The following is a 6,061-nucleotide window of genomic DNA, read 5'->3' on the forward strand; positions in this document are numbered from 1 at the left end:
AGCCCGTGCTCTGCAACAAGAGAAGCCACCACAATGAGAAGCCCGCGCACCGCAACTACAGAAAGCCCGCGCGCAGCAACGAAGACCCAACGCAGCCAAAAATAAAATAAGTTAAAAAAACAAAAGTAGGAAGGAATCACTAAGCCGCTGCCATGGACTCAGCAGCCTCCCCCTCGAGCCCCCTCGATCCCGATGCTCGGTCCTCCGCACCCGCTTTCTCCAGCCGCGGCCTTCCGCAGGCCGTTTCCACAGAGGAAAAGGAATTGTATCGTATGTCTGCTATCCAGAACCTCCACTCTTTCGACCCCTTTGCTGATGCAAGTAAGGGAGATGATCTGCTTCCTGCCGGCACTGAGGATTATATTGATAAAAGAATTCAACGGAGAAATGGCAGGAAGACCCTTACTACAGTCCAAGGGATCGCTGATTACGATAAAAAGAAACTAGTGAAGGCATTTGAGAAGAAATTTGCCTGAAATGGTACTGTAATTGAGCATCCAGAATATAGAGAAGTAATTCAGCTACAGGGTGAACAGTGCAAGAACATATGCCAGTTCCTCGCAGAGATTGAACTGGATAAGGACAACCAGTTCATGGGTTTTAAGTGTGTTTGGCTCACTGAAGCTTAAGTGAGGATTTCCTTGCAATGTGTAGAATTTCCTTTCTGGCCCTTGTCACAAGTTTAAAAACCTCACAGCTTGTATAATGTAACCATCTGGGGTCTACTTTTAACTTGGACTAGTATAACTCCTTCATGCAATAAACTGAAAAGAGCCCCCCCCCAAAAAAAAGTAGTGAGAAGTAACAGTAAGACTGAGAACTGACTTCTCCAAAACAACAAAACTAAAGCCATAACAATTAAGTAATCTGGGACTTCCCTGGCAGTCCAGTGGTTAAGACTGCGCTTCCACTGCAGGGGGCACAGGTTCGATCCCTGGTAGGGGAAATAAGATTCCACATGCCACGGGGTGTGGACCAAAAAAAAAAACAAAAACAAAACAAAACCAAAAAAACCATTAAGTGATGTCTTCAATATGCTGATATAAATGTCAAACCAGAATTCTATACTACATAAAAACAGCCTTCAAAGAAGTGGACTGGGCACCTTATTCTTGAAATAGGTTTGCCTTATCTCACTTATAATTCCACAAAACTGAATGTATTGTTCATCATATTATCCCACTCAACACTGATTTTGACGATGGAACTTACTGTACAGCAAAAGAAGTGAATCAATGAGCTAAAATCCATGGATTCACTAGGTTTAAGTATACATCTCCTGAATTAACTGATATTATACAATGGTGGAAAGAACTACTAAAGAGTCAATTATGTTGTCAGCTAAGAGGAATACCATGTGATGTTGGGGCACTATCCTGTAAAATGTATTTACTTGAACCAGAGATCAGTACATGGTACTATTTCTCCAATAAACTTTTATACATGGATAGGTTCAGGTAGCAAGGGTAGAAGGAACTCAGACTAGATATTCTGTGGCTCACCACAAATTTTGGTTCCCATCAATATTGGGTTATGCTAATTTAGAGATCTTAGTGGTATTTAGATAAAATTGAAATTTTCACTTTCCATTCCTAGCCAAAAAGAATCACAATATACAAGATAAAGATGTTTTGTACTTGTTGATATAAGCAGGTGCTACTATTCGTGGAAGATGTGCCAGATAGCTAAAACTCACCATCCTGTGCCAGCAGTAATGAGGCAGCTCCATGACACAGTCTATGGAAATCTGCTAAGGCTGTGAGTTTTGAGCAGAATCCTGACTGCCAATCTGTCCCAGGTATAACCTGCCTATGTCTTCCTCCCAGCTGGTGGACAACTTCAAATGCTGTGTGTACATGGAGCCTGTCTACTACCCTGACCTTGCAGTAACTAGGAACTTGATTTAAGTGTGAAACAGAGACTCATAAAATAAAACCCCAAATATCCAGGATACAATAATTACACACACACACACACACACGCATTATCAAGAACTAGGGAAAATCTCACAATGGATGACAAAACATCAACAGATATCAACAGGAAGTTAACAGATATTGGAATTATCTGACATGGATTTTAAACTATGAAAACTCATCCAAGATGAATAGTCTGATAACTATTAATTAAATCCATGATTTACCATCTTCAGAAGAAGAAATCTCCAGGCCTGTATTAGGGTTCTTCAGAGAAACAGTACCAATATGATATCAAAGGAGATTTGCTTTAAGGAATTGGCTTATATGATTATGGTGGCTGAGAAATCCCATGATCTACCATCTGCAAAATGGAGACCCAGAAAAGCCAGTGGTGTAATTCAGTCAACAGTCCAAAGGCCTGAGAATGAGAGGAGCCAATGATGTAAATAAATCCCAGTCTGAGGGCAGAAGATGAGGTGAGATGTCTCAGCTCAGAAAACAGGGGAGGGGAGAATTCTTCTTTCCTCTGCATTTTTGTTCTATTCAGGCTCTCAACGGATTGAACAATGCCCACCCACGTAGAAGAGGGCAAACTCACTTTACCAAACTCACTGATTCAGATGCTGATCTCATTCGGAAACATCCTCACAGACACACCTAGAAATAATGTTTAGCTAGGTATCTGGGCATCCTCTGATCCAGCCAAGCTGACACATAAATTTAACTATTACAAATGCACACTGTCAAATTGGCACTCATACTGCTCTCCTTAAACCATACTTAATCTCCAAATAAAAACAATAACAAGGTCATAATTTCACCTAACATGATACAGCTATTCTGGGTACAACAGAAGACTCAGTAAATTTTTCCCAGAAGAGGATGCAAAGTCCTTGGGTGATCTTTACACTTCTTCTAGGTACCCTGTAATTTAAATATGATGATGTAAAATTAACAATATTAAATACTATGATATAAAGTCAATACTTGAATACTACGATGTAAAGTTACAAGGTACGGGATCAAGAAAGAAACGAATATAAGCATAAACACACAGGTTCATAACAAAACAAGGAGGAATACTCATGACAATTACAGTCCTCATTTCTGTAACTAGTCACATGATCATGCTTCTTTACCTGGTGGAGTGACACAAATTTTCATTCCTGAAGGGTCTGGATCATTGGTAGTCCTGCCTGGATTGGGTTGTTGTTTTCCACTGACCTTAGTCACAGGGCCATGGTGATAAGAGATGCCCTAAGTGATCTCTTGTATTCCAGCTGTATTCTTCCTTACCTCCATCGTGGGACAGTAGTCCAATTTCCCCTCAGTAGTCAGGATCGATCATCCTAGCCAACACTGTAACTCTCCTTGGCCTGTTGATTCAGAGGTATGAGACCAAGGTGGCCAGGTGGCAGTCTGAACTTCCAATTCACTGGAATCATTATTGTGCCACCTGGTGGAAGCAGTCTTCCTTCTGGAACTAAAACCTCTAGCCCAGAAGGGCATAAAGTCATGGGAATGGGAAGCAAAAATTTTGATAGTGGGTCACTAGGGGTAATAGTTTTACCACTCCCATTTCCACCTGTAAAGGAAAACCTACAGTTCTTCCCTGTGTTTCTTCCTTGTGCATCTTCTTTACTATTCACACACTTCACTTCTGACACTTCACTTCTGACACTTCTGGTCACCAAATGTCGGGGGTGGGGCTGCGGTGCTTGGCGGGGGGGGGGGTTCAGCTGGTGTCCTACAATTTAGTGTCAGACACACAGGTTAAGGGCTCAGTCCCACAAGGCTGCTCACCACTTCAGATGTCAATTGCAAGTAGTAGGTCCCCATGTTACAACTTCTGTCTGATTTGGCTACAAATTCAAGGTTCCCACGACCCCCTCCTCAGCTTCAAGTAATTTGCTAGAGCAGCTCATGGAACTCAAGAAAATACTTATACTTACCAGTTTACTGAAGGATGTGATAAAAGGATACAGATGAACGGCCAGATGAAGAGAAACACAGGGTAAGGTATGGGAGGTCCCAAGCACAGGAGCTTCTGTCCTTGTGGAATTTGGGTGTCACCCTCCCAGTGTGGATGTGGTCACCAACCTGGAAGTTCTTTGAACACTGTATTTTGGGGATTTTTATGGAGGTTTCATCATGGAGGCATGATGGATCATTAACCCCATTTCCAGCTCTTCTCCCTTCTCAAGAGAAAGGTGAGCAGGGTTGAAACTTCCAACGTTCTAGTCATGCCTTAGTCTTTCTGGAGACCAGCCCTCATCCAAGAACCATCAAGGAGCCCACCCAGAGTTGCCTCATTAGAACAGAAGATACTCCTGTCACCTAGGAAATTACAAGGGTTTCAACAGCCCTTTGTCAGGAGCCAGGGTCAAAGACCAAATATTAGAGTAAGAGATGCTCCTAGTGTTCTTATCATGTAGGAAATTACCAGAGTTTTAGGAGCTCTGGGCCAGGAACTAGACAGAGACCAACATATATACAGTTGACCCTTGAATGGGTTTGAACTGTGAGGGTCCACTTATACATGGATTTTTTTCAATAAATGCCACAGTACTACACAATCCAAGGTTGGTTGAATCCACGGATGCAGAAACACAAATACAGAGGGCCGACTATAAAGCAGTATGCAGATTTCTGATGGCACGGGTTATCGGCACCCCTAAACCCTGGGTTGTTCAAAGGTCAACTGAATTTTATTATCTCACACTATTCCTCGACTCCTGTATCCATGAATCCTGGCTACTAAAGAAACTACCACATATTGGATTCTGATTCAGAGCATATACAGCCTTCTGGAGAACCCAGACTCAGCCTGCAAGGTACTGCCACCAGCTGGATCTATAACTGAGTCTTCAAAAGGCCATGCCACCATTCTATCAAGCCAGCTGCTTCAGGATGGTGGAGAACATGGTAAGACCAGTGAATTGCATGAGCATGTACCCATTGCTGCAGTTGTTTTACTGTGAAAGGAGTTCCTTGATCAGAGACGATGCTGTGTGGAATACCATGACAGTGGATAAGGCATTGTATGTATATAAGTCCATGGATGGCAGTTTTGGCAGAAGCACTGCATGCAGGGATGGCAAATCTGTATCCAGAGTAAGTCTCTATTCTAGTAAGGACAAAGTGCTGCCCCTTCCACAATGTAAGTGATACAATGTACTCAAGCTGCCACCAGGTAGCTGGTTGAACACCGCTCAGGGAATGCTGCTATATTAGGGATCCAGTCCTTGTCTCTGCTGGCAGAATGAGCACCCAGCAGTGGCCACAGTCAGGTGGGCCCTGGTGGGTGGAAGTCCATGTTTCTGAGCCCATGCATAATGTCCATCCCTGCTACCACTATGTTCCTAAGCCCACTGGATGATAATGGGGGTAGCTGGGAAAAGAAACTGTTATCCACAGAACAGGCCATCCTATCCACTTGATTATTGAAGTCCTCTGCTGAGGTCACCCTTTAGTGGGTATTTATACAGGACACAAATATCTTCAAATGTTTTGCCCAGAGAGGCCTATCCACACATCTCTTTCCCAGATTTCACTGTCACCAAATTTCCAATCATGTTCCTTCCACCATTATTCCACATCCTTAGTATCCATTCCCATACTTGTTCCCTAGATTTGCCTGTAAAAATTAGAAAACTCAAGTAATTCTTTTGGAGTGTAGCACACCTCCTCCTGGGTCACACTTTGTACTTCACCTTTAGGAGTCTGCTGGGATTTGAGTCTAGTGATAGGCCCAGAAACAAAGATGGGGTGATGGGGATGGTTTCTGAGGATAATCAACATCATCTTGCATGGCCACTGCCTCAGGGGAGGTCATGGTTTCTTCAGGCAATGCGGGGTTAATCCCTTCAAATGGAAGTGGAAATGCCATTGCCACTGTGGGTGGGGATGCCACTTCCATTAGTAAAGCAGACTCTATACTCAGGAGCTCAATGTCCCCAGCTTCATCCCACATGTCTCCCAACCAACTTATAGGATGCTATTCTTTCCCAATCTATTCCCTCACTTTAACACTATCTATTCAGCTAAGAATTTTCCAAATCTTTACACTCTGCTTCAAAAACTCCATCTTTAAGTCATTTCTCTCTTCTTGCACTTCATTATAATCAGCCAGGAGGAGCAAA

General features: G+C 42.9%; 1 pseudogene across 1 annotated transcript; it reads left to right on the forward strand.

Annotated features, from left to right (window-relative positions):
- The first annotated feature begins 215 nt into the window (after positions 1 to 215).
- LOC309794573 (eukaryotic translation initiation factor 1-like) lies at positions 216 to 756 on the forward strand (annotated as a pseudogene). The gene has a single exon. The product of its transcript is annotated as a eukaryotic translation initiation factor 1-like (transcript).
- Positions 757 to 6,061: the final 5,305 nt, after the last annotated feature.

Source organism: Mesoplodon mirus (assembly GCF_964341445.2).
Source record: "Mesoplodon mirus genome assembly, chromosome: 19".
NCBI classification, from domain to species: domain Eukaryota; kingdom Metazoa; phylum Chordata; class Mammalia; order Artiodactyla; family Ziphiidae; genus Mesoplodon; species Mesoplodon mirus.